Below are 26,925 nucleotides of genomic sequence, written 5' to 3' on the forward strand. Positions count from 1 at the left end.
CGAGATGCTGTCTTCTGCAGAAATCATCACACAGCACCCGGAGGAAGCAGGAACGGGGAAAGGCTCACGCTGAAAAATCGTGTGTGTGCGCGCGCGCATGGGGTATTTCTTCTTCACTGATGACGAAGACAAAGAGAATCGTCGGAGGATGGTTTGAATCAGTTGCCAAAGTGGTTTTGGACAGACATCCAACACGTCTGGATGCGGGTCAGCGCATCTCATGCTGGGGTTTATGTTTACAAGGCAACCCTCTAGACGCTTCCGTGGCCTGTGGCTATTTTAACATAGCGGTTTCTTCCTCTAACTCAGGGACAAGCCAGGAGCCTTTATGCCACCCGTTTCTAACCCACCGTATCTGTTACTTGCACTACTTGGCCCAAGCCTCAACCCCCAAAGTGTGGGGAGGAACCATGGGGAGGGGAGGAGGAAGCGCTCCGGGGTGAGAAAAGAGGGGGACTCCAGACACAAGGGTGAAATGGGGGAAGGAGCCAGGAGCCGGCTGCTTGGCCTGAACCAGACCCGCCCATCAAGGACTTGAGTGGCCTTTATTTTTGATCAGAAATATGTGATCGGAAAAACCTCGGCACTTATCTCTATGCTTTCTCGGCAGCCACAGGCAGGCTCCGGGCCAGGCTCCGGAGGGCTGGAGGAGCTGGGGCAGGGCGGGAGGGAGACGGGGAAGGGAAGGGGGACGACGGGCAATCACATCCGGGAAGAGGAGGCTGTCTGCAGAGGAGGCTGGGTTTCCTCCCGGGTTCACGATCCAGGTGAGAGTCACAGGCGAGCCCAAGCACCTGGGTTCAGGGCCCGGCGTGCGCCTTCTACGGCTTCCCGAAGGGGCGCCACGAGGGTGGTTGGCGGGAGAGGAGGTGCCTGAGAGTGTGGCTTGCGGTGACTGGAAGATTCTGCCTCCGGGCGGGAAGGGAGGCTGGAGAGTGAAGGGAAAAGAAGCTTCGGGGGAGCCTAGTGTGGCAAGGTTAACGGTTTCTTTCCTTCAGGAGGGATTTCGTGCCATGTTAGATAAATAAAATACTACGCAACTGCGGAAGACGCATTCCACAGCGTATTAGATACCACCACACCGCTACCGCCTGTCAGCCGCCATCAGGGTGACTGATGACTTATCAAAGGCCACTCTGACATTTCCAAATGAGATGTTTTGATAGAGGTGTCATTCACCGGGGCCAAAAATGCCAGATAGAACCTGAATGTAAATGAGGAACATTTGTCACCTTTGTCTCACCTATTTAAAGGTTTCTTGTCTGACAATAAGGCCTTCTCCAGGAGAGAGCTAAGGAGACAGAGGGGATGAGAGAGAGAGAGAGAGAGAGAGAGAGAGAGAGAGGTGGACTGGAAGATGGGCAGGTGAGAGGGAAGGGGAGAGGAGCACAACCCACAAAGAGCCCAGAGAAAGGGAAGGGCTGCTTCCTGAGGACAGTGGGAAGTCAGGGGAGGCAGAGGCCAGAGAAGATGGCTCCAGATTTTATGCCGAGTCACCCTGTCCAATATGGTAGCCCCATATATGGCCACCCAGCATTTGACATGTGGCCAAGCTGAGATGCGTTGCACATGCAAATGAACACCAGCTTGAGATTTAATATGGACAAAGGCTGCGGAATATCTCATTAATAAGTTTGTTATGCTGATTAAATGTTGCAATGATAATTTGGGGGATATATTGGGCCAACTAGCATTATTAATTTTAGCTGTTACTTTTATTTTTATTTGAGAGAGAGAGAGAGAGGGAGCAGGGGAGAGGGGCAAAGGAGGGAGGGAGGGAGGGAGAGAGAGAATATCTTAAGCAGGCTCCATGCTTAGTTCAGAGCCTGGCTTGGGGCTGATCCCACCACCCTGGGATCATGACCTGAGCTGAAATCAAGAGCTGGATGCTCAACAGACTGAGTCACCCAGGCGCCCCTCACCTGTTACTTTTTACTCTTTATTTATTTTTGAGAGACAGAACACGAGTGAGGGAGGGGCAGAGAGAGAGGGAGACACAGAAGCCGAAGCAGGCTCCAGGCTCTGAGTTGTCAGCCCAGAGCCCGACGCGGGGCTCGAACTCACGGACCGCAAGATCATGACCTGAGCTGAAGTCGGACGCTTAACCGACTGAGCCACCCTGGCGCCCCCCACCTGGGTCATTCTGAGGGGCAAGCGGCCGTAATGGCCTGAGGATGGGGGGTGCGGCATTGGTGCTCCCGTGGGTCCTAGGGTGACAAGATGTGCTTGTGCCTTAATGACAAAGACACCGCTGCTCTCTGGGCTGGGGTCTGGAACCCGTGAGGGGCTATGCTGAAGCTTCCATAGCATCCGTATGTGACATGTGACGCCTGGGGCTGTGACCAGCTGAATGAGCCCAGGTGAAGAATTCAAAGTGCTTGGATCACCAAGTATGTCCGCAAAGGTGAGAGGGGCCTTAGAACCTTTCGCTGGGACACCACAGCATTGCCTTATCCCCGGGGAGAGAAATACCTTTCCTACAGAGATTGTCCCTGCTCCCAGCTGCCGCCCCCCAAGCAGCCCCTCCCGTCTCCTGTCGCTCCCACTCCTCAGCCAGTGCAGCGGGGGTGCAGGTCAGGATTGCCAGGGGCCACCCAGGCAGGGAGAGGATGCTGAGAGCAGCCTAGAAACCTAGGGTCAGTCGCTCCTTGAGGCCCCTGACAACACGGGAGCAGGGAGCTGATGGTTTCTCTCTCTGCCCCTAAACTCCAGGGCCTTAAAGACAGGAGACAAGGGGCGCCTGGGTGGCTCAGTCAGTTACGCGTCGGCCTTCTGCTCAGGTCATGATTTCACCGTCCGGTTCGTCAGTTCGCGCCCCGCTTCGGGCTCTCAGCTGTCAGCACAGAGTCCGCTTCGGATCCTCGGTCCCTCCCTCTCTCTGCCCCTTCCCCTGCCTCTCCCACCCCTGCACTCTCTCTCTCAAATTAAATTCACTTACAAAAAAAATAAGAGCAGGCGACAAGAGCTCTGCCTGGTGGATCCAGACCAATGTTTCACAGACGGGGGTCCAGGGTCTTTCCGAGCCACGATCATGAAGATTCCTGGAGTCCACCCCAGTCTCCCAGAATGGGCCTCTCTGGAGGTGAAACCCAGGGGCCTGCCTGCTTCCCCAGGTAGCCCTTGATAACCACAGATGGAGATCCCAGGTCTGCCCTCACCTCCCCACCCCCAGCAGGACACCCACTTCTCCAGGGGGCAGGCTGCATTTCCGCGGACCCCATCGGCCGACGGGCATGAGATATCTGAGCAGAAGGGAAAGACCAGGTATGCGTTCTGAGGGGAGGGGGAGACGCTCGAACACCTGGGGTCACGGCTCACGCTGCAGCAACAGGGGTTGCCGTGAGAACGTCCTGCCATGAGGAGGCAGCCATGCTGGAGGGGCTGGTTCCTGTTCTTTGGTGACAAGAGACGAGCGTCTGGTGATGGGTTCTAAGCCTCCTCTGACGGGAGCGGGTACTGAGGCTGTGGACCCGACCTCCCTTCCCTCGGGCCAGGCCCAGGAGAGGAGGGAGGCAGATGCGGCCTCCGCCGGAGCAGACGTGGGTGTACGGGCAGCGTAGGGAGGAAAGAGATTCCAGGCAGGCGGCCCAGCTAAAGTCACCAAAGGCCAGACAAGCAGTGGGGAAGGGAAACGGGCTGGGGGCACGCAGGGGGGAGGGAGGAGATGATGGAGAAAATGCCAAGAGGAGGAGAATGTTGGAGAAGGGCAGCCTTCCGTCAGGGGACAGCAAGAGGGGCCCGGGCAGGGCACTGACGAGGCCGTGAGCCCTCGCGGGCTGCCCTCGCTGTTGGAGGGGTCTCCACTGCAGAACCGGGCTCGTCAGGGTTAGGAGCCGGAGACATGATCCAGCCCAGCGGCCCCAGGAAGCCGAGGCCGAGAGAGGGAGGAGCCCTTCCTCTCCCGCTTCCCCGTTTCGTGTACCTTCCACCGGCCCACTTGCCTCCACTGGGGTGAAGGGTGGCGCCCGAGAGGCGGTAGGGACCACCGGGGCACAGTAATAACACTCTCCTAGTCGTGGGGTCCGTGGGCACCTGCCGCTTGTCCGTCGCTTTGTAAACACTTTCACCTGCAGGGAGACCTCACCACGCAGACAGCTGGTCGCCGCCTTCCCCGCTTTGCAGATGAGGAACAGGAGGCTCAGGGCCTCCAGGTGACCCAGCGGTGGTGGCAGGCCGGGACCAGACACCAGCACATGGAACCGGGATGAGGTTGCGCCAGAGTCACAGAATCCAGAGGCGGAAGCTGCGGAACCCGGGGCCCTGGCTTCCAGACGGGAGAGCCCGGGGAAGGGATGTGCGCAAGGTCACGTGGCAAATTGGTGGGGAAGCCGGGACAGGAGCTCAGGATTCCTGACTCCAGACTTACAAGCAGCAGCGACTCAAAGATGTGGGTGAGCTGAGGGTGGCCCCGCAGCCAGGGGCAGAAGCCAGAAGCCAGGGTTGATTCCTTTACCTGCCGCCACTCGGGATCTGGGGTCACGGACGAGCCACCCACTGAGGGTTTGGGGCCCAGGGCTGAACCACTAGACTGTGAGGTCCTACAGGGCAGGAATGGGCCTTACTTGTCTCTGTGTCCCGGCACCTAGTATGTGCCCCCCGCCCCACTGCCCCGCCCACGGCTCCAGCAATGAACGAGTGATGCGTGAATGAATGAATCGAACCCACCTAACCAGAGCCGAGGCTACGTGGGGGGAGGGGCGTGGTAGAAGAACACAGATGAGGACTCGGGCCCTGGCATTCTTCCTTCTCTCCTGTATCTGCAGTACCCCGGGCATTACGCTGGCTGCCAAGCCTGGGGCCACAGAGGAAAGGCGTGTCTGAGGACAGAGGACACCATTCAGTAATAATAACAAAGCATGACGGACCCCTGTGTGACCTAGCACAGGTCCCTTCCCTCTCTAGGCCTTAGCGTGTTCAGTGGGAGTTGGCGTTAGACCGACCCCCGTGACCAGCAGGTGGTGGGCCCGAGAGCCCTCTCCAGCCCCTCTACGAAGAGCAGCGGGGTGGGTGAGGAAGAACAGGGCCGGGCAGAGGCGCCCTGGCCCAGGGGAGGCAGCCAGATGCTCCTGGAAGCAGGTCCCCGGAGACTGCGCAGCCAGAGTTAACTGGCTGTGACAGAGGAGCGAGCCAGTAGTCAATTCTGTTCAATAAAACTTTGATTGCCTGGGGGCCTTGTAAACAGGCAGCTCCCCTGTGGGCCGGAGACACTCTCTTCTTCCCTCCCTCCTGCCGGCACCTGCTTTCTCCTGCTCAGCCCAGCCACGGCCCCCGTGCCAGCCTGCAAGTGTCCCTCAGCCACTCGTGCGAGGTGGGCAGCTGAGGGTTAAATGCCCCTGGCGGGTGAGGGCCCAGGGCCACAGGGCAGTGGGAAGACTGGCTCACTTAGCCCTCATTAGCCCAAATTAAAATCAGGAGTGAGATGACAATTACAATTTGCACTGGGCTAATTGTTTTCCCTCCGAAGCTGATCGTTTTGCAGATTGGGGAAATTAATTGTTTGAAGTCCCAGGTGGATTGGCTTTGAACCCAGCGGAGGCATAGCAGTCTCTGCCTCCTCCTGGACCGGTCCTCCACCTCTTCACCAGGCCTCAGGTGTCTGCCCTTTAGGACCCTCAGGCAGGGACACTGAGGATCTGGGGGTGCTGGGTGGGAGAAGGGGAGAATAACTCAGAAGGGAAGCGGCAGGTCAGAAGGTAGAGCGGAAGCCAGCCGGGCTCAGGGCTCCAGCGCAGCTGCCAGGAGGGGGCGCTCTAGCCTTCGGGCGACTCCCTGCCGGACCGCCTGTGATCTGACCAGCTGAGGGGTGAGCTCTGGGAAGCCTCCTTGGACGTTGCCAGAAGTTCTCATTTCTACTGAGCATTCAGCAGCCCTTGTAACATTCAGTCATCCAACCGACACCAGTGACCTACTGCGCGCCAGGCACTGTTTAGGGACGGTTAGGGACACCGTAGTGAACAATAGAGACACGATCCTTTCCCTCGTGGAGCTTAGGATAGGGGAGGAGGATGGACAATGAATGGAGAATCAGCATGTAAGTAAATATGACATCAGATGGTGCCAAGGGCTCTGAAGGAACATGGAAAGGAGGATGGCCCTCCAAAGATGCCCACCCGAGCGGACTCAGAAGCAGATTCTCTCCAGAGCCGCCGACACCTTGATTCTGGCCTTTTGAAACCCGGAGCAGAGGGAAACCAGCCAAGCCAGCCCAGATGGGCTTCTGACCTGCAGAACCGTGGGCCGCCATGTGGGTGCTGTTCCAAGCGGCTAAGTGCCCGGGAAGTCTGTGGCAGCAACAGAAAACGAGTCCCGTCACTCAACACGGAGTCAGGGTGGAGTGGCTTGGGGCCACTTTCCTCCGAGGGCCAGGGAAGCCTCCTTGGGGAGGGGACACGCGGCCTGAGACCTGAATGAGGAGGAGGTGGGGCACGGTGACTAATTCATCCCTATTTCCCGGCATTAGCGCTTAAGTCTTGAATCCCCCCAAACCCCTTCTGTCCCGGGCAAGCCAAGCGGTTGGTCACTGTCAGGCAGAGGGAACGGCCAGGGCCAAGGCCAAGGCTCTGGGGTGGGGGCTTCTCAGAAAGCATCCTGACCGAGGCGCTGTCGGACACACGAGCAGGCGACAGGGCTGACGGAAACTCTCAGAAAACTCTTTAGAATGGGGACTGGGTAATTCTGCCTAAGGTGCAGGGGTGGGGGTGGGGGTGGGGGGTGGGGATGGGAGGGGTGAGAACTCTTGGCACCTCTCTCCTCCCAAATGTAGGGCTTACTCATTACCTCCGCCTCCCCTACCCCAGCCCGGGGCTGCTTCCTCTCTTCCCTGCTCTGTCGCCCTTCCCCAGGTGTCCCCTGCGGGTGCCCAGGTGTCTCCACGGTGCGAGGGTACCAGGTGCCTCAGCTGCCTTCCCGGAGGGCTGTGGGCACACTGCCAGCAGCACACAGCAGGGGGAATTATTCCGGGCGTCTTTAATTAGGGAGACGATAGGAAGCTGGGAAGGAGGGAAGACGGAAGTTGCGGACACTTCACGCCCTGTCCAAACGGCTCCTGGGAGCCTGAGACTGGCCTGAGAGGCAGAGGGACAGGGCAAAGCAGTGATGGGCAGCGGGCCCCTTGTGCCCTCCGCTCCTCCTCTGCATGAGCCCCTCTCCCCTCCCAGTTCAGCAGGGCACCTCCAAACACCGGAGGCAGGCAGGAAACAGCCGTTTAGGCCCTAAGCAAAGAGCCAGGCTTGTGAGGTAGAAGGGCAAAGAAGGACCAGAGTTAAAAATGTTGGCTCTTTGTCTGCTTAGCGGTGTGATGTCTGGCCAGTTAATTGCTCTGGGTCTCGGTTTTCTCTTCTGTACAATCAGAGTAATAATACCTACTTTACGGGGTGGTTGTTGTAAAGATCAGAGATGTCCCGAAGTGCCCCACGTGGAGTAGGTGCTGGATGCATGGTCCTTATTTCGATTATGAGCGCTGAACCTCCTCTCCCAAATCCCAGCCCCCTTGATCCACCAGTTCCCAAGTCAACATGCCCAAGTGTCACCTGGAGCGCTTGTTCACATGCAAATACCCATCCCAGTCCTCTGGTCCCTGAGCCCAGAAACCTGCCGATGGAACTGTGACCAGTTCCGAAGCAGGCGATTCTTATTTGGCGGCTGGCTGCGTACCTGCTGTCCCAGGCCAGTGTCTGCCTCCTGGGGGAAGAAACTGGCCCAAGGCTGTTCCGCACCTGCACCCATTTCAGGAGCTGCGGGCGCGGGTGGAAGGAGGTGGCTGGGAGGTGGAGACTCCCCCCGTCTCTACCCTCATCTGGGGGCCCGAGCCTTGGGCAGCTTCTGTGCCTCAGCAAGATGAGCTGGTCCTCCGTTGCCCGGGATGTTGCAGGGTCTCAGGTCAGAGCTGGAAGGCCCCTCACACCCATTTCATTTTGCGTCTTTGTTTTTCAACGGAAGAAACTGAGGCCCAGAGCAGGGAAGAGACGTGTAGGAGGTCACACGCTGGAACTCTGGGCTTCTGATTCTGACGAGGCCAGTAAAAGTACTTGGCCACGGGAAAGCTGGGCCCTCTCAACTGTGAAGTTCCATGTTGGCGGGGGGGGGGGGGGGATTATTTACAGCAGGAGTTGGCTTCCCCGGCCCCAGGCGGGGGAGCCCTGAGGGACGCCCGAGGCTGGTCACCTTCCTTGTTCTCTAGCCGACCTGATTTCCCAGCCAGAAGGTCTATAAAACCTTTATGGCATCCCGACCCTGGTCCCATTCAGTTTCTGGTCTACATTTGGTGGGGGATTTCTCCTTCCTAGTTTTTCTTTTTCCCTCCTCCCTCCCTCCATACATTCAACTGAAGCATTGATCCCGTGCCTGTTCTCTGCCAGGTGTCGGGGATAAACGAGATGAACAAGTCCCCGCTCTGTCCTGGGGCTGTTCTCAGCCTAGCAGAGCAGATAGACCCTCACGGATCTGGAAATATGGAAAACCATATGGGGGAAATTTAAACAATCTCCTTTTCCACCTCCTCAGGCTAACCACTGTTATGTTGGTGCATATTCCTTCCTGCTCTTCCCTCTGGTGGTAAGTCTTCCTACCGTCGGTGTCTCTCCCTGGGCTTCGTGTCGCTTTTCTCATGTCGGTGGGGCACGTCCTTAAGGTACCGTCGAAAAAGACGTTTCTTGAAAATGTGCATGTTTGAAAATGTCTTCATTTGCTCTCCCTAATTAATCGATAGATTGACTGGAAATACAACTTTAGACTAAAAGCAACTTTCCCTTGCATGTTTGAAGGCATTTTTCCATGATCTCAACAGGGGACTGCTGGGAAGTCGGCCGCTACCCTAGAGCCGGTCTCTTTCTAGAGACTTGTAGACTCTTCCCTTTATCCCCGATGTTCTGAAATGTTGAAACGCGTCTCACGAAGACACAAAGGGTCTCTTTTCATCAATTGTGGGGCACCTCGGGGATCCTTGCAATTTGGAGAGTAATCATTTTCATTTAAGGAAGCGGAATATATAAGTTCACTTTATGAGCTCATTCTTATTCTCTGCATTTTCCTTAAAAAACAAAAATCACCCAAAATGCCCATCACGTGATAAATGAATGAAATGTGAAATATCCATACAGTGCAGTATTTACTCAGCCCTAAAAGGGAAGGAAGCCCAGCTACCTGCCACCATATGAATGAACCTTGAAAACAGTGTGTGGAGTGGAAGAAGCCAGTCACAAAGGCCACGTCTTGTATGCTTCCACTTACGAAGTGTCTAGAATAGGGAGACCCAGCATAGAGACAGAAGGGAGATCAGTGCTTGCCTGGGGCTGGGGAAGGAAAGAAGGGGGAAGTGACTATTGTACGGGTATGAGGTTTCTTTTGGGGATCATGAAGACGTTCTGGAATTAGATGGCGGTGATGGGCGCACAACCTTGTAGATGAAAAACCACTACATTGTATATATTAAAAGGGTGAATTTTATGCTATGTGAATTCTATCTCAATTTTTTAAAAAGGCCGCTGTGTGTTCTGTGGGCACCCTTATCTTTGAGGATGTCAAGGGTGGTGGTGGTTTTTAAATGCTCTTTAAAAAAAATTTTTTTTTAATGTTTATTTATTTCTGAGATAGAGAGAGACAGAGCATGAGTGAGGGAGGGGCAGAGAGAGAGGGAGACACAGAATCAGAAGCAGGCTCCAGGCTCCGAGCTGCTAGCACAGAGCCCGATGCGAGGCTCGAACTCACAAACCATGAGATCATGACCTGAGTCGAAGTCCGTCTCTCAACCGACTGAGCCACGCAGGCGCCCCTAAAAAATTTGTTTTAATGTTTATTTTTGACAGAGAGAGAGAGGCAGAGCATGAGTGGGGGAGGGGCAGAGAGAGAGGGAGACACAGAATCTGAGACAGTCTCCAGGCTCTGAGTTGTCAGCACAGATCCCAACACGGGGCTTGAACTCATGGACCACGAGATCATGACCTGATCCGAAGTCGGACGCTCAACCAACTGAGCCACCCAGGCATCCCAAATGGGTAGTGGTGGTTTTTATGTTTTCTTTTGTGCCTTGCATAGTACTGGCCTCTTCGGGTTGTTTTCCCTTTACTTTGGCTTATGTTTCTTTTTATATTTGATGCTCTTCTCAAAAATCTAGTAATCCCTGGCTGTTGGCTCATATTTACGAGCAAGGAGTTTAAAAGCTGACTGGGAGCTCTGTGTGCATCGGCACAGTTGTTAACTGCTGGTCTCACCATGGGGAGGGGTCGGTGGAGCCCCCAGATGTGGCCATTTGCCCAGCCGCCAGCATTCCTAAAGCCAACAGGAGGAAAAGGGTGGGGGGGGGGTGTCTCCATTTGGTTTGCAAACTTCCAGGAAATCCCCACTTTTCCATATATCGCCTCACCTCCTCTGGGGGATCGCTTTCCTGTTTTTGGCCGTACTCCCTACCCTATTTTCACATGTCACCAATGTCTGAGCCTTTCTGCGGCTCTATAGCAAGAATCTGCCCATTTCTGGGGTGCCTGAGTGGCTCAGTCGACTAAGCATCTGACTTTGGCTCAGATCATGACCTCGCGGTTCAGGAGTTCGAGCCCCATCTCGGGGTCTCTCTTGTCAGCGTGGAGCCCTTCGGATCCTCTGCCCCCCTTTCTCTCTGCCCCTCCCCTGCTCAGGGGGGGGTGCACACTCTCTCTTACTCTCTCAAAAATAATGAGTAAACATTTCAAAAAAAAAAAAAAAAAGAATCTGCCCATTTCTCGTTGGTGCCTCCGGGGTCTCCAGGTTTTTCTCTATCAACCCGAGTCAGTTAGCTTCTCAACTTCCGAAGAAGCGGTATAGGCATTGCTGATTGCTCCCATTCTCTCCCTTGCCCTTGGGGGCTTCTGTAACTTTCCCACTCCCTCACCCTTATTGTGGCGTGGCAGCAGGGTGGAACATGGAGATGTTGGGCCTACCGTGTTTAACCGAAGTCCCTCGTGGCTGTGTGGTTCGAAAAGCAGTAGACAGCTGGCGCTGTCCGGTTTATCATAAAGTGATTTCTCCCGCAACAAGCAAACCCCATCTGATACGGAGCGGTGCGCGGTGCTGAGCGGCACGTGCCAGAGACCCGTCCAGGGAAACGTCCCGGCAAGCGGAGCTCGATGACTCTGCCCTCGCTAGCCACGTCCCCCGTGCAGTTCCCCGTCCTCCTTGGCTGTGTTTGATGGGGAAAATTACGTGGCAGTCTCCACTCCGTGGATCCAGGAAGGGCTATGATGTCTCCCTCGGGATGTAAAGGGTCTAGTGTACCTCTGTCACTATGGAAACTAGCTCCCTGGTGGCAGTCAGGCTTAGTGACATCCACGATGGCTTGATGCATGTGGATTCTGGCTCTGGTAATGGGTAGACAGGGGGCCACGCTCCCCCTAATGACCAGCCATCATCTTCAGGGCATCTCCTGGGTCCCTTTCTACCTAGCACCTAGGTGGGGCCTGTCTTGGAGCACTTCAACTTAGAGGATGGGGACAAGGACAGGGAGAGGGTGAGCCGGTCTGGCCCACGATCTGGACTCATTCAAGCGTTCCCGGAGCTGTTTCCAAATCTAGCCCCCCCCCCCAGGACTTCTGCGTCACGTCACCCCAGCAAGGGAGATTGGGCTCAGGGCTTTTCAGTGGTCAGCTTTCACAGTGTGTGTGTTGGGCTGCGGTGGGGAGGAGACAGAGAGTCCAAAAGTCATTCTTGCTTCGCTTTGAAATGCATTAGTATTCCCCCTCCCCCCGCATATTTACTATGCAAATGAACTAATACATGGTAAGTGCTTAGAACAGCCTGGCTCATTGTAAGTGCTTTATAAGTGTTTGCCATTATTATTATTATTATTGCAAAAATTGTATTTAGCTTGGATCCATATGAAAACAAATTCGTAGTCCCTGCCTCTCTGCAACAACTTGGACTCAGAAAATGCACGAGTTTCCAGGGATTGAGAACTCCTGGGTTTTTCACTCCTCTTTACACAATAGGCACTACGCTTCCATCTGAATTTTTTACTCATTGGTTGTCTGGATGGGTGAGCTCACTCCCTGCCAGCCACACTCCTCCACACTTCACCAAGAACCGATCAGCTGTTGGTGAGGCTTTCTGGCCAGGCTTCCCTCGTGGTTGGCCTTCCCTGGTCCAGGACTTTGTACCCTTCTGCTCCAGGACATCCCTGGTCTTGAGATGGCCTTGGCTTGCCTGGGGTGGGGGTGGGGGTGGGGATGCTCTCACTCCTCCTTTCCAGCTGTGTGTGCTCATTGATGTCCTGCACACCCTCCAGCTGCTCCTCCCTTGTTTCCTTCTCTTCTCGCTTTTTCTCTCCTCCTCACGTCTTTTCTCTCTCTCCTTCCCCTGGGCTGGGAGCCCCTTAAGGGCAAGCTTTGTCTGTTGTTGTAATCTGAACACTCAGCACAGGGCCTGCACATAGTAGGTGCTCAAAACGTTATTTTTTCCCTTCTTTTTGGAATGACCGAATCCTCTTTTTGTACTGTCCTGTTTCCGTATCTGCTTTGGGTCCTCGGCCTGTCCCCTCCTACCCCTCCCCTCGCCTCCCCCCTGCTAGCTTCCCCTCAAAGCTTCCTGGGCTGCTCCTCTGCCTGGCCCTGGCCAGATGCGAAGGGGTTGGGGTTCACCGAGGCTGGGAAAGCCTTTCTGACCTCAGCTGCAGGGAAAAGCCTAAAGAAGTTGCTCAGCTCAGCATGTCAGGACTGATACCTACTGATGAGAAGTAGGCTTGTTCTGTGCAATTTCCATCTCATTTGTCTTTTCATTTGTAGCTTAAATTGGCCAATTTCATCTGGAATGTGCTTGGACTCTCTGGCAGTCCACACACAACAAATGAGTGGTCCCGGCAGCTGATGGAGAGATCGGCAGGGGAATGGGCGGCCAGGTCCTCCGCGGCTGCAGAGTGACAGGTCCTGAGCCTCCAAGAGCACTAATGCTTGAAGGCCGGTGACCGAACGTGACTTCCACAAGGCTCGAGGAGGGGAGGACAGAGAGGAAGCTGCAACAGAGGGGTTTAAGGTCAGGACCTAGAAGACTGTGTTTCCTTTCTTTCTTTTTTCATTTCTTCCTATCTGCCTGCCTGCCTACCTACCTATCTTGGGGGAAAGGGCAAGTGCAGGGAATGGGGGAGGAGTTGTCTGGGCCTTTAAGAGTAAGGAGTATTGACGTAACATTGAAAGAAGCCAATGCTCTAATCATATGAAATTTGAAAACAGCGAGACTAGCCCATGTCGCTGGAACTCTGAATAGTGGCCACGTCTCCAGGTCACATGAGGGAGCCTTCGGGGGAGCTGGAAGGGTTCTGCATCTCCATCTGGGCTGGGGTGACCTGGGGGGCATCACGAACCCTGTGGACAAATTCATCAAGTTGCACACCTCACGATTTGTGTGTTTCACTGTAGGAGTCCCACCTCCATAAAAATGAGAGAGGAAAAAAAAGACACCAACGGCTTTCAAATTTTACTGTGCGTAAGAATCACACGGGGACTTATTTAAAATGCAGATTTCTGGCCGCTCTGGAATCTATTTAGTTGGTCTGGGGTGCTGTCTGGGAATGTACATTGTTAATAACATCCCTGTCCTCCCCAAGGGTGATTTTTGAGACACGTGGTCCACAAACAAGACTACAGGGGCTTGGACATGTGCCCAGTCAAATGGCCTAAGTGCCATCCTGCTGGGAGCCATGAGGGGTGGCGGGGTGCTTAAGGACTCCCAGATGCCCTTGGCAGGGAGGGTTAGAGGTTGGCCACACTCCAGCATAGAGGAAGCAGTAGTGGGAAATGTGGGGCAGCTCTCTGGGCGAAGAAGGATCAGGACAGGGAGTGGGCCCCCTCATCAGGGAAAAAGAATTGTTCTGACAAGGAGCCCTCTCCAGCACTCCTGTCCCCTGGGCACCCTGGCAAACATCACGGAGCAGCCTGCTGCTGGCCGGGGAAGCAGAAGTGGAGCACCACGGGATGGCCCTTGGACAGAAAGAAGAAACCCAAAGACTGAAGACACGGGCTTAAAGAGGAGACCCTGGGGAAAGTGCCGACAGGGTGGCATTTCCACAGCTAAATGCCAGGACAGGCTGAACGTCTGAAAATGTATGCAAATGATGTCTTCTGAGTCGACCTTGACTTGAAGGCCTGGGAGGGATGAGATACAGGGCAGGGAGGAACATTTTGGGAGCACTTACTATACGTCTGACCCTTTACAAACACCATGTCATCTGGACCTCGCGATAATTCCCCGACCCGGCTTACTTACGTCCACCTTATTAAAGATACAATCAAGACTAGGACACATTCGCCAACTCGTCCAAGGCCACAAACTCTCAAAGAGCTGGCCTGTGAACTCTGTAGGACTCAAGCCCTTGATCTTTCTCTGTTCCCTGCCACCTCTCCCTCTCAACCTCTAACTGTGACAGCACATTTGAGAATTTGCACAATGCTTTCTCACATGTTATCTTATTTTCCCAAACATCTTGGTGTTAGGGTATAAGTCTTATGGATAAAAAGTTGACCTGGAGGTAAAGAATAACTTCAAGGTCAAACAACTGGTAAGTAGCTGGGAGGAAGGCCTGAGACACAGGTCAGGTGGCTCTAGATTAGCCACAGTCCCTTGTCTGGACCCTGAGAAACAGTCCAGCCCTGTCATAAGTCTGGGAGGAACTAGGGATGCCACTGCCTAGGGCACAGCACAGCTTGGTTTCATGACGACTGGAAACCGGTTCTACTAACCTCCCCGCTCAAGGGACTGAGATGGAAAGATGACATCAGCAGGGACACGGAGGCCCCGAAAGCTTTGGTGAGCTACTCGAGATTAGACAGGACACTGAGGCCGGAGCGGAAACCAGAACCCATGTTTCCTCAAATGGATCGTTTCCAGAGCCTGGATATTCCTTCAATCTTATGTGCTTTCCCTTGTAGGCCCTTTCCGGCCTTCATTTGGACCGTTCACACTAATGGATAGCAAACGTGCAAAGGAAGCATCAACCAATGTTGGGGGTGGGGGGGGGGAGGGGAGGGCAGCAGTCCCTGGGGGTCTTCGTAGTTCCTCCAGCGAAGAGCATCCAGAGGCATCAGCCTGTGGACTTGGGGCATGTCAGCAAGGTACAGGTAGGGACAGGGAAGTCCTACTGGACTGCTGCCCTGACATTCCTCCTAAGGGATTTGCCAGCCATTCTCCCTGGTTAACATGGCCACGAAGGGGTCAACACACAAGGTGTGAGGAATACGTTGATCAGGAACCTGCCGGCATCTGGACTGCTCTGGTGCAAGTCTTAGGACGGCAGCCATCACAGACCTTCCATCCTGCTTGTGCTTGCACTTGAGGATTATTCACTTGGTGGCTTTCCAACAAACATTTTTTGCCCATCCTGGTTTCTCCTCACTGCCTACTCTACTCTGGGAAACGCAACCAGCGTTCTCCAAGCCAGACGTAATTAGACCAGCAGATCGGAGGCACTGAGGTCACCACAGCACATACCAAGCACGAGTGGAAATACCGTTCGGATTATCCTGCAAGCTCTTCCCTGTGCCTGTTTGTCTCCTTGGATTATCCATTGTCTGTTCCCCGCCTTCCATCACCTCCCTCACGGAGAGGCCCGGGCAGTCCCCCCACCAGCCGGCATTCATCTTCCCCGTCTGACCCTCTTGCAGGCTATTAAGCTGCGGCCTCAAGAGCAAGGAGGGGAGAAAAATGAGAACAGGGCAGAGAGAGCAGGGGAGGGCAAATGCGGCTCTTTTAGAACCGGGCCCACTGATAAGTCGGGCCAAGTAGAAATGGCCTCAAGCTCTGCAAAGTGCAGAGTTCCCCAGGCGACAAGGCCGGGCGAACGGACCTCCTCGCTGGGTCGTTCACAGGAAGAGGCCAGGCTGGGAGGGTCTCTCTGCAGAAGGCTGGGCAGCCTGGGAAACTGAGGCCACTGCTGCCCCTGTCTCAGTTCTCCCTGCCCCCATCTCTCTCCTCCCAAAGCATCGCAGGGAGAAGTACGGAAGCCGACAGACCAGCCCTATTATAGATTCATGATTCCGGCTTCACCCGCCCCCTCTGCTGCAATCCGTTCATTCCTCTCCTGCTGCCGCCCTGGCGCACTCTGCAGAGCCCTTGTCTACACCTGCTGCTCGCTGTGCTTCCTTCCTTCCGCACCCTGCGCTCCGCAGAGATGACCTTGCCCACCTCAGGGGCCTGTGCCTGTGGTGGGCGTGACCCCCTTTGCCCGCCCCCTCACGCCCACTCTCTCTCGCTGCCCTCTGACTTGGGAGAGCGGTTTCCTCCCTGTGAACACCCCTCTCTTCCCTTCCCCCCTCCTCAGGAAACCTAGTCCTTCATGTATCCTCTCTCCACCTTTGAGAACAATCATCAGAATGCCCCTTCTGTCTGTTACTCCCTCGAAACACACAGCCTCCTCCCTCTCCCGGCCATGCGCCATCATCCAGCAGCGTTTTCTCAGGGGTCGGTGGGCTCTGGGGCTCTGGGGCTCTGGCCGGAATCACCCAGCGTGGCTAAAACCCTTCCTTTTGGGAGCTTTCTTCCCGGCTTCGGTGCTCCCAGTGCTCACCTTCCCTCCGGGACCAGCCTCTCCCCACTCTTCCGTGGCTGCCTCTCCTTACGGCCTCGTGCAGCATCTCCCCACTCCCCCCATCCCAGCAGCTCTACCTCTATCCCAGTCACCGTCCCAGGGGTAGCTCCTCCCCATTCAGTGCCCTAAAGCGCCGAGCCTCCACCTGAGTTCCTTAGGACATGGGTCTCCGATCACACATACCCTCTCCCCAGTATTGGCCCCACTGCCTAACTTGCCCTTTCCCCCCAACAGACCGTTCTGCCTCCCCAACCACTCCCAACTATCCTCCCTTCCTCCAGCTCTTCCTCAGAAGTGCCTCTGACAACAGAGAGGGGTCATGCATTCCCAGGGGTCTGAGGACACCATCCCGAATCGCCTGCCGCAAGGTCAAAATTACTCTGAAGCCTTGTTTCATGCCTCTTGGTGAACTCCACACTAGCTCCGTATTTGCTTTCGGCCGACGCTTTCTCCTGGAGCCAGGGTCACTGGTTTAGCACCGCTGGGAAGCACGTTCCCAGGCTTATTCTTCAGCTCAGGCTTGCGGGGGGCGGGGGGGGGGGGTACGCGTGTGTCTCACCTCCTCCAGGACATGTCCTCCAATTAACTCGGTCTCTCGTTTCCACCCACTACCATAAGCTTTAGGGCCTGTACAATTTAGTTCCCGCCCGTTTAATTATTCTTCCTTGCTTTGAGCGGAGGTCAACCCATTAGCAGTTCCTTGAGGGCAGGACCTACCCGGACCTACCCTTTTTATCTGTCCCTCTAACCCCGGGCCCTTGGTAAGGCCTTGGTTGGAATAAAACCACAGGTTCCCCTGGAGGCCCTGGGACACGTTTCCCAACGCCCTCTGAGAAAGTCTCGCCCTGGAGACCCCGCTGATCTCCGATGTGTCCCTGTCGCTGGAGCCCGGGGCTGGCTCTCTGGCACCTCACCTCTCCCAACCGAGGGAGGGCAGAGGTGCTCAAGCGAGCCCATCTCCCGGGCGCTGTGCCCAAGAGCGAGACTAGTCTGACTTGTGGTTCCCTTCCAATCACTTAATCGCATTTGGCTCTCCACACCTGAGGCTGAGGACTTCCAACAGCTCCACAAATCCTCCTTAATTAAGCCTCCGGAGGCCCCTGCCGAGTGGCAATAATGCGGCTCCTCTTCTACAGGAGAAAATGGCCCGGCGGACTCTTCAGCCTCGGGTGGGTGAGTTCAAGACCCGACCCACTGTTTCTGCAGGCTGTAGTGGCACAGCCTGACCCGGGAGCAGCTAAGAGGGCAGCGGCGACAAGAAGCAGGAGTTGTAAGGGTTTCTCCGCGTTGTGCTAAAATGAGCAACCTGCAAATTAGATGCAAACTACCATGCCAATATGGCACATATTAATTTGGAACCAATGGCTTTGGGCATTTTAGGTAATTAAGTGCCAGCCCTGTGTATGACCATATTTACTGTCCCAATTTTCCTTTTCTGATATTCCAAGAGAAACTGAAAGTGCAGTTATGTAAGACATTGAGAGGGACCTGGTTCTCTCTTGTGAATGTCTAGGCACAGGGCTAGGTTAGGCGTGGCTGCACCCATGTAAATATAGACGCCGTCTCATTCCTAGCCTCACTGGCAAGCATCTCTTGAGCACCTACCCTGTGTAAAACACCAGAGAAGAACGTGAAGTGTCCTCATTGAGCTGAGCTTGGTACAATAAACATCTATTAGGTGCTGTTACTAAATGTATACTAAGTGCCACTTCCTAGTGGTGCAACCCCGGGCAAGTTCGTTTTCTCACTCGAATGGGGTAATGCAAACATACTGCGGTGCGTGAATGGTTAAACTATGGCACCTCCCTATCACAGAATACCGCTGGGCAACGAAAAGGAACCAACTCTTGACATAGGCAACAACCCGGATGAACCTCAAGGAAATTATACGGATGGTAAAAGAAAAAAAAAAAAAAGCCCAAAGCAAAAGATTATAGACAGTGCGAATCCATTTAGGTAACATTTGTGAGATAATCGTAGCCATGGGGGCAGGGGGCAGATGCCAGGGGTTAGAGATGAGCGGGTGTGGTTAGAAATGTTGGCACAAGGAGCCTCGGACAGGTAAGTAATCTTGATTGTGGTGCTGGTTACACAAAGCTACACGCACACAAACGAACGCATATATGACCGGTGAAATTTGGATGAGCTCATTATATCAATGTCAGCTTCCTGGTTTTGACATTGCACGCTAGCTGTGTATGCTGTTAACATGGGAAGGGCTGGATGAAGAGAACTCAGGACCTCCCTGTACATTTCTCTGCAGTTCTAGTGAATCTATACATATTTGAAAATAAAACATTTTTTATTTTTATTTTTTTGTTTTTTTGAGAGAGACAGGGCACAAGTGAGTGAGGGGCAGAGAGAGGGAGAAAGAGAGAGAGAGAGAATCCCACAAAGGGCAGAGAGAGAGAGAGGGAGTGGAGCTCACCCGAAAGAGGGCTCGAGCGCACCCCATGTGGGGCTCAAACTCATGAAGCATGAGATCATGACCTGAGTTGAAGCTAGATGCTTAACCGACTGAGCCACCCAGGTTCCCTAAAAGTATGTGTGTGTGTGTTTAAATCGGATATAGTACCTACAGCATAAGGCTATTTTTGAGGTTCCCTGAGTTAATATAAAGCACTTAATATAGCGTCTAGCACATCGTAAGCCATTATTACATATTGTTGTTGTTACTACGATACGCCGGGCACTGGAGTCGCAACGTGGGTAAGTCACAGTCTCTGTCCTTGAGGAGCTTCCTTTTCGGCAGAAGAGGAAGACACAGCAAAGAGAGATCTTTAACAGGATGTGCTGAGTGTGCCCCCACATGGGAGGAGTTCTGCGGGCTTGGGGGAAGGTTTCCTGGAAAAGATATCATTACAGCCAAGTATCGAGGCATGGCAAGAATCAGCCAGGCGAGGAGAATATGAAGGGCACCCAGGCAGAAGGAGCAGTCCAAGCAAAACCTGGAGGCATGGGTGGCACGGGATGGCTGCGGAACCAGGGGCAGTTGGTTTTACCTGAGCATTTGGGAGGCGGACGGAAGCAGGAAAAGAAGCTGCAAAGGAGGCATAAGTCAAGCCAAGGAGGCCGTGTATGCCTCCAGAGCCCAGACTTTGTCCTTGGGGAGGCAGGGGTGAGGAGCCACTGTCCCCCACCAGCCTCAACCACCCTGGCTCTTTACTGTGTGGATTCCCCGGGCACTCCGGCTCCGGGGACCCCAGAGAGAGCTGGACCGCTGAGTCTATCCCAGCACCGAATGACGAACTGTAAGTATCTGAGCGAGTGAGGGGCCCAGCACAGGCACCGCAAAGTCAACCCGGACTGGCCTTAATCACACAGGAGGTCAGACTCCTGAAAACCAGACTGCGCGCCACCCTCCAGACCCGCCCTCTTCTTCCCACACCACGTGGGTTTTCGCTCTTTGTGGACTTTTCCTTGGTACCACTGCTGCGGATAAGCCAGAACCCGCAGCATCCTCTTCTCTACAAGCCTGTGTGGAGAGCATGGAAGTGAGGCCACAAGCACCGGGTTCAAGTCCACCTTCTCACTGACCAGCCCCGACTGTGGGAAAGCCGCCAAGCCTTCCTGAGCTACAGGTCCCCCCACTGTGAACCAAGGGTCCATAACACACAGGAAGCTGGAGTGTGGCTCAAAAGACATAGAAAACTCAAACACCACAACATACGTGGAAGAGCTTTTAGGCTGTAAAGAACTGTTCAGGTATGAGAGATTATGGCTATTGCTGCTGAAACAACTATTGGTGAAGAGGGGCCTGTACCTCTGCTTGGAAAATCGGAGTAAATCCCCTTTGAATCCGGGCAGAGTCTTTAGGGAGGCAAGGGCAGAGAAGGGAGAGGAGGAGAGAGAGGAAGAGGGGGGCCAGGCCTGGTCAGCTGGTCTACCAATGCCTCACTCGGGGTTGCTTTTCCCTCTGGCTTTTCCCATGAGATCCATTTTGTATCTAAAGACTTTTCACTAAGGAATTCAGCCCCCAAATGTTCTCTGAACGCCTCATACGTGCCAGGAACCAGTGCTACAATGGTGGACTGAACAGATAGGGCCCTGGCTCTCATGGCGCCACAGTCTACTGGCAAAGACAGACATTTATCTAGTAAACAATTATATAATTAGATAACATGACGCATCTTATGAAGGAAGCCTACAGGACATGATGAGAGTGTCTAACACGGGCCTGACTGAGAAGATTCTCGAGGTACCCTGGGGAAACTCTTCTAAGGAAGGGCTATCTGGGCTGATATCTGAAAGATGGGAGGACGAATATGAGGTGGAGAGAGTGACCAAGGGCCAAAGAACAGCAGGTGTAAAGGCCAAGAGGCGAAAAAGAGGCCAGCAGTCCAAGAACTGAAAGAATCCAATGTGCGGGGTGCAGAGCAGGAGAGGGCACTGGTACCACTGAAAACACTGAAGTGTTTTGAGAGTTTGGGAGATTGTGCTCAGATCAGATCTGTATCCCTTAAAGGTCACTGCGGTCGCTATTCCGAGATGGGACTTGAAGTGTGAGGGTAGATGCAGGCATACCGGTCACAAGGTGACCCCAGTGGTGCAGGTTGGGGTAACGTGGAAGCTGTGAAGGGTGGCGGGGTCTGGGCGCTACCCAGGGGACTAGACAGCCACTGGTGAGGGACTGGACACCAAGGGGTGCAGGGCGGGGGTGTGGGGAAGCTGGACAGTGACTCCCCGCGTATCCAACTGGCTGCAGGAGGTGCCATTCTCTAACACTGGAGGGGAGCCGGCAGGGGGCGGAGAAGGCAGTGAGAGATTTAGGACGAGAATCAAGACTGTCTTTCGATATGCCAAGTCTGAGGTTTCTCGGGACACCCAGCTTCGTCAGCTGGACGGGTGGATGTTAAGGATACGAACGGAGATGAAAGGATGCAGGCTGGGGGCGTACTCCTGGGTGCCACCTGCACGTGGCTGTTAACAGACGCCTTTCATGAGATGGCCTAGGGACAAGTGTCTAGTCGGAAGAGAGTGCCTTGAACCAGACCAGACGGAACGCCAACGTTTAGAGATGGAGAAGGGAAGGATGAGTCAGCAAGATGACTTGGGAGTGAGCAGAAAAGCCAGGAATATGGGGCCAGAGAAGCCAAGGGAAAGGAATGTGTCAGAAGGGAGTGAAAGATGCTTCTGAGAACTAAAAACTGTTCCCTGGTAGAGCGCTCTGGAGAGCAGGACGGGGGAGGGAGCCGGGCTGGAGCGGGGCAGGGGGAGAAATGGGAGGTGCAGACACCAGCAAGAGGAGAGGAGCGCCAGGGAGGTCAACTCTCCCGGGAGACCTGGAGACCTGGCTCGGCAGGAGAAAGGAGACAAGGTGCAAGGGAGCAGAGCTGGGTCCTGAGGAAGGCTTTTGCTTTTGTTGTTGAAGATGGGAGAAGCTTGAGCATGGTGGGAAGGATGTTCCCAAGGAGACCGGAGAACAGGATCAAGAACCCAGCTTGGGGGACGAGTGGCCTCCTCCGCTGACACAGGAGGGAAGGAGGGAAGACAGGCACCGAGGCAGGTGTGTCTGGGGGTCTGGTGTGACGAGCTGAGGGGTCCTGCCCGAGGCCTTGTGTTTCTCTGTGAAGAGGGAGGTGAGGTCCTCTGCGGAGAGTGAGGGCGAAGGTAGAGGTTTGGGGAAGAAGGTGGGACACAGGCCTTGTGGGGAGTCAGGAGAGGGACAACCAGGGGAATGTGGTGGGAATACCAGGTGCTTCTGCAGAATAAGGTGGGTTGGTGATGGTGAATTTCTGGAGGTACCGATCTGCCTTAGTTTGTGCCTTTTTCTAGAGGGTTGAGTTATCTGGATGCGGGCAGAAAGCAGCAGAGAGTAATTGATCCAGAACTGGGACTTCGCCAGACTGGGGTAATAAAAAGACAGAGGGTCAAGAGAGTTTAGGATATTGGAGGGGGCGGTTCCTAAAATGATGGAAGATGGAATGTATCTGGAATCAGGGAAGGGAAGGCGGAGGAAGGCTATATCTGGAGAGAAAGGAGAGGTGCCAGTGGACCGAAAATCCCAATGGGGTTACAGAACGGTTGTGGGCGAGTCATCGGACAAGCAGGCTGGGAGACCAGAGGTGGTGACCAGAAAGCAGGATGCTCTAATAGGTGATGGCAGCTTTGCAGGCGACTGGCTGAGGTGGGAAGGGCTGATGGGTCTGGGCGTAGTAAGAGCGGCCCCTGGAATCACTGGTCTCACCCAGGACAGCAGATGGGCTCGGAAAGGGGAGGATGTCTATGGGTGGACGCCAAAGGCTTCGCTGAAATAGGAGGGTGGCTGGTGATGACGGTGTGTGTGTGGGGGGGGAATGTAGCCTGATTTTATGAGATTTGGGGAATCATGGTCTCAGAGAAATTCTATTCCCTTGCCATCTGAAGCATGTTCTCCAGGAAAGAAAATGGAAGGAGTCTTTAGAAGAGGTAATAGAAACAGCACAGGGTCAGAAAGTTGGGAGATTTATATGCAGTCCTGATGAGACTAACATGCTATGTGACCTCCCTGGGTCTCCGATTTCTCATCAATAAAAATAGGCTGGGGGAACTGGCTTGACTAGACCTCCCCAACTTATGTTAGGGGGCCGCAGGAATGGGTTTGGGTGTGCTGAGATATTGACCGCCCCCCTTAGCCCTCGGTCAGAGTCCCGGAGCCATCATCGCTGTGTGTGTGTGCTATAAGGTGAATGAGAAGGTGGGGGAAGCGTGGGCCAGACACCCTCCAGGGCCCCGGCCATGTCTGACGTTCCGTTTTGCGCATCTCTTCTGCTCGGTCTTGGAGGGAACTGCAGGGAGGCTGATAGAAGAACAGACAGACTCCCGCTGCAGGCATTAAGTCCATCTGCTGGCAGAGGTGGAAGCCGAGTCCCCCGGCTCCCCCCCTGCTCCCCTCACCTCCCTCCTAGCCCAAGCTGAGGGATCCGTGATCCGCTCAGGTGCCCCGGTGAGGGCAAGACACTTGTCTCCAGTGGCTGAGTGGTCCCTGGCGGCCCCCTCAAGCCTCGGCAGGGGCTTATGAAAGTAGGGGAGCAGCCACCCACTGGCTCCTTCACCCACTTTCCAGTTCCCAAAAGAGACTCACTGTTTCTGGGGAGTCAGGCAGCAGGTCTCGCTGCACAGGACTCAGACGGAGCCTTTACAAGGCACACGTTTCCCTTGGGGCCGCCACGTCTCAGAGATCCACGGAAGGTCCACTTATGTGGCTGATCTTGGCCCGCTCTCCCTGGCCTCCCTCTCCTTCCAGCTCCTGTCAGAGGCTATATGCGTAGAGAGTATACGCGCAGCCTAATTCCACCCTCATCGTAAATTATCAGGGAAGACCCAGCACTTGACCCAGTACTCTGCACACAGTAGATACTCTATAAATATTTACTGAATAAATGAAGACTATTCTCAAATATTTAAAAAAGAAAACCCTACTGAGCCCACTGGAATTTTTTAAATTATTGATCACATCGCTCCTATTTATTTGGGTGGATAAAAGATCACTTTTAAAATTCTTTCGTATTTATTGGGGCTAACTATGTGCCAAGCATTTTACAGGTATGAGTGGGTTTCCTTTTCACAACCTGCGCGATGGGTATTTTAACCCCATTTTACAGAGAAGCAAACCAAGGCTCAAAGAGAGGTTAAGAAACATGTCCAAGGTCATAGAGCTGGGAAGCAGGGGCCACAGGATCCTAACCCAGGGCCAGCCAACTTTAAAGACGGTGCTCTTTGCGGCCCACCAGGCTGCCTCTAACGGTATACAAACAGAACAGAATGGACAGAGACAGAAGGGAGGGAGGGGGGAGGCAGAGAAGTGTGCAGGAAGGTTGTTGCAGCAACGTGGTCGGAGGCTCCCTACTGCCTTCCCCTGGGGAAGTAGTTTTGAGGCTGGGTAAGTTCTGCTGAAGAAAAGTGAAGCCAGTCACCCCCCAACCCCCACCCCATCTCTCCCCCTTTGATTGTTTGGCTGATTCGCCCACTACCTATGCAAGCTGGCATTTCATCCAGCGCTGCCCAGCTTGGTCCTCTGAGCGTATGAAGGGCCGGGGAGCTGCCAGGACTCGTCCTGAGGACAGACCTTCCCTGCTTCCCTTCCCGTGAGGCAGAGAGGCTATGGGGCCTGGGGAGCAGGCAGGAGAGCGTCAGGAAACACAAGCAGTCTGACCTGCTGGGGATGAACACGGCTGTTGTCCCCCACCCCCTGCCTGCCTGCCTCTGCCTGACAGGTGAGCAGCTGTGCTCCACATCTGTCTGTCCATCTGTCTCCTTCTCAGGGGCCTGGAGAGAACGGATGCTCCTGGGGGTTGGGGGGGAGGCCCTGGACCAGAAGCAGCTCCCTTACTCCAGATATTAGTCAGCAGGGAATAGGAAGGGTGGGGCGGGAAGGAAAGTGTGCCTCTGTCTCCATCCCAATCCCCAACCCCCGCCCCACCGCTGCGTCCCTCTTGCTGCCCCCCACCTCCTCACCAGCCCCCCCCAGCTCTGCCTGCCAAGCTCTGCAAATTACCACACTTGCCAATAAGTCATTAGAAACCAGAACGGCAAATGCGGGGTTGCCATGGAGACCGATACCAGGAGCCGGCAGCCCTGGGGGCCGGCCTGTGGCTCAGGTGTGCTGTGGGGAGAGCTGGGAGGGCCTGGCAGGGAGGAGATAACGTTATGCTATCGGGGTGCTGATTCCGGGCGTTGGTCCCCTCCTCAGGGCCCAGCCCTGCGCCCCCGAAGAGCGTCAGGTCGACAGATGCTGCAGGGCTGCAGGAGGGCAGGTGAGCCTGGGGCTGGGGGGCCGGGCCCCTCCCTTCACAGAGCTGCACCTCTACCTGAGGAGGTGCCTGTGATCGGGCCAGTTGGGGACCGGCCCTAGGGCCCTAAGCACCCTGTGCGGAAGGCCTGGGTTTGGAAGGAACTGAGTTCAGGGAGGAGCCGAGGGCAGGATCAGCACTCGGGCAACGCTCTCCCACCTTCCGGAGCTTGGAACTTGCTTTTGCTTCTGCCCAGTGCTTAGCACGGCACCGCGTCTTTGCAGGTGAACACACACACATACGTTTGTTGAAAATGGATGAGTGGACGAGGGAATGTGTGTAAGCGCCCGAGATTTCTGACAAGACGGGCGCAGGCCCTGGATCGCAGTTTGTGCGGTTCCGCTAACTCGGTGTGACCTCTGACAGAGGCCCTTCTCCTGGGCCTCAGTTTCATCGTCCGGAAAATAACCGGATTGCGTTTCACACACAGTGTGTTTCCCACCGAGCTGTCCAGAGCGTGTGAGTTGTGAAGCGATTCCTCTGGGGTTATGGGTCAAGAGGAGGCTGAGCCCGTGGGGCTCTGGTCCACTGGCTTTGCTCCACCTACAGCCGCCTCATATTCATTTCCTGTGGCTGCTGTAACATATTACCACAAATTTAGTGGCTTAAAACAACACATTTATTATCTTACGGTTCAGACGGTCAGAAGTTCAAATTGGGTCTCACCGGGCTAAAGTCAGAGTGTCAGCGGGTCTGTGCTCCTTCTGGAGGCTCTCGGGAGAATCGGCTTCCTTGCCTTTTCCAGCTTCTGGAGCTGCCTACATTCCTTGGCTCATGGCCCCTTCCATGTTCTCAGGATGAAGGTCTTGTCAAGTCTTTGCCCCATCTCATTGCTCTAACAATGACTTCTGCCTCCCTCTCCCACATTTAAAGGACGGTTGTGATTGACTACACGGGACCTCCCTGAGTAATTCAGGATAACCTCTTTATTTGAAGGTCAGCTGATGGCAACCTTAAGACCCTATGCCACATAACATGGCCAATTCATAGGTTCTGGGGAGTCGTAGGTGAACACCTTTGGGAGACCGTTATCCTGCCAACCACACATATATCATTCACCCTTGGACAACACAGAATTCAACGCACTGACGCCCCCTCCCCCACCACGCACAGTTAAAAATCCACATATAACCTCTGACTCCCCCCAAACTCAAACACTTAACTGTTAATAGCCTCGTGTTGACCTTCCAGAAGCCTTTCTGCTAACGTAAAACTGTTGATTAACACATATTTCACATGCTCTATGATTACATACTGCATTCTTACAATAAAGCTAGAGGAAAGAAAATGTTAAGAAAATCAAAAGGGGGGGCACCCAGGTGGCTCAGTAGGTTAAGCGTCCGACTTCGGCTCAGGTCATGATGTCACAGTCCGTGAGTTCGAGCCCCATATCGGGCTCCGTGCTGACAGCTCAGAGTCTGCAGCCTGCTTCAGATTCTGTGTCCCCCTCTCTCTCTCCCTTTCACACTCTGTCTCTCTCTCTCTCAAAAATAACATCAAAAAAAATTTAAAGAAAATCAAGAGGAAGAGAGAATACACTTACAGCGTTGTGCTGTGTTTATTGACATTGCAAGTTTCTGTCATCTGTTTGTAAGATGAATCATCGGTCAGGAC

The 26,925-nt window shown here is 54.4% G+C and overlaps 1 protein-coding gene across 5 annotated transcripts in view; it reads right to left on the reverse strand.

Moving 5' to 3' along the window:
* The window catches only part of LRRN2 (leucine rich repeat neuronal 2), a 61,576-nt gene that overhangs the window by 24,395 nt on the left and 10,256 nt on the right, over window positions 1-26,925 (reverse strand). The window contains exons 1-2 of one of the 5 annotated variants that reach the window (XM_019822089.3): window positions 6,223-6,691; window positions 4,666-4,817 (exon numbers count right to left, since the gene is read on the reverse strand). The exons of 3 other annotated variants lie outside the window; for them this stretch is intronic. The gene's annotated coding sequence lies outside the window, so the exon portion shown is untranslated. Of the gene's footprint in view, window positions 1-4,665; window positions 4,818-6,222; window positions 6,692-26,761 lie in introns of those variants that run through there. One more of the 5 variants, XR_006591887.1, reaches the window with a different exon arrangement.

Source organism: Felis catus, chromosome F1, assembly GCF_018350175.1.
Source record: "Felis catus isolate Fca126 chromosome F1, F.catus_Fca126_mat1.0, whole genome shotgun sequence".
In the NCBI taxonomy this organism is placed as follows: domain Eukaryota; kingdom Metazoa; phylum Chordata; class Mammalia; order Carnivora; family Felidae; genus Felis; species Felis catus.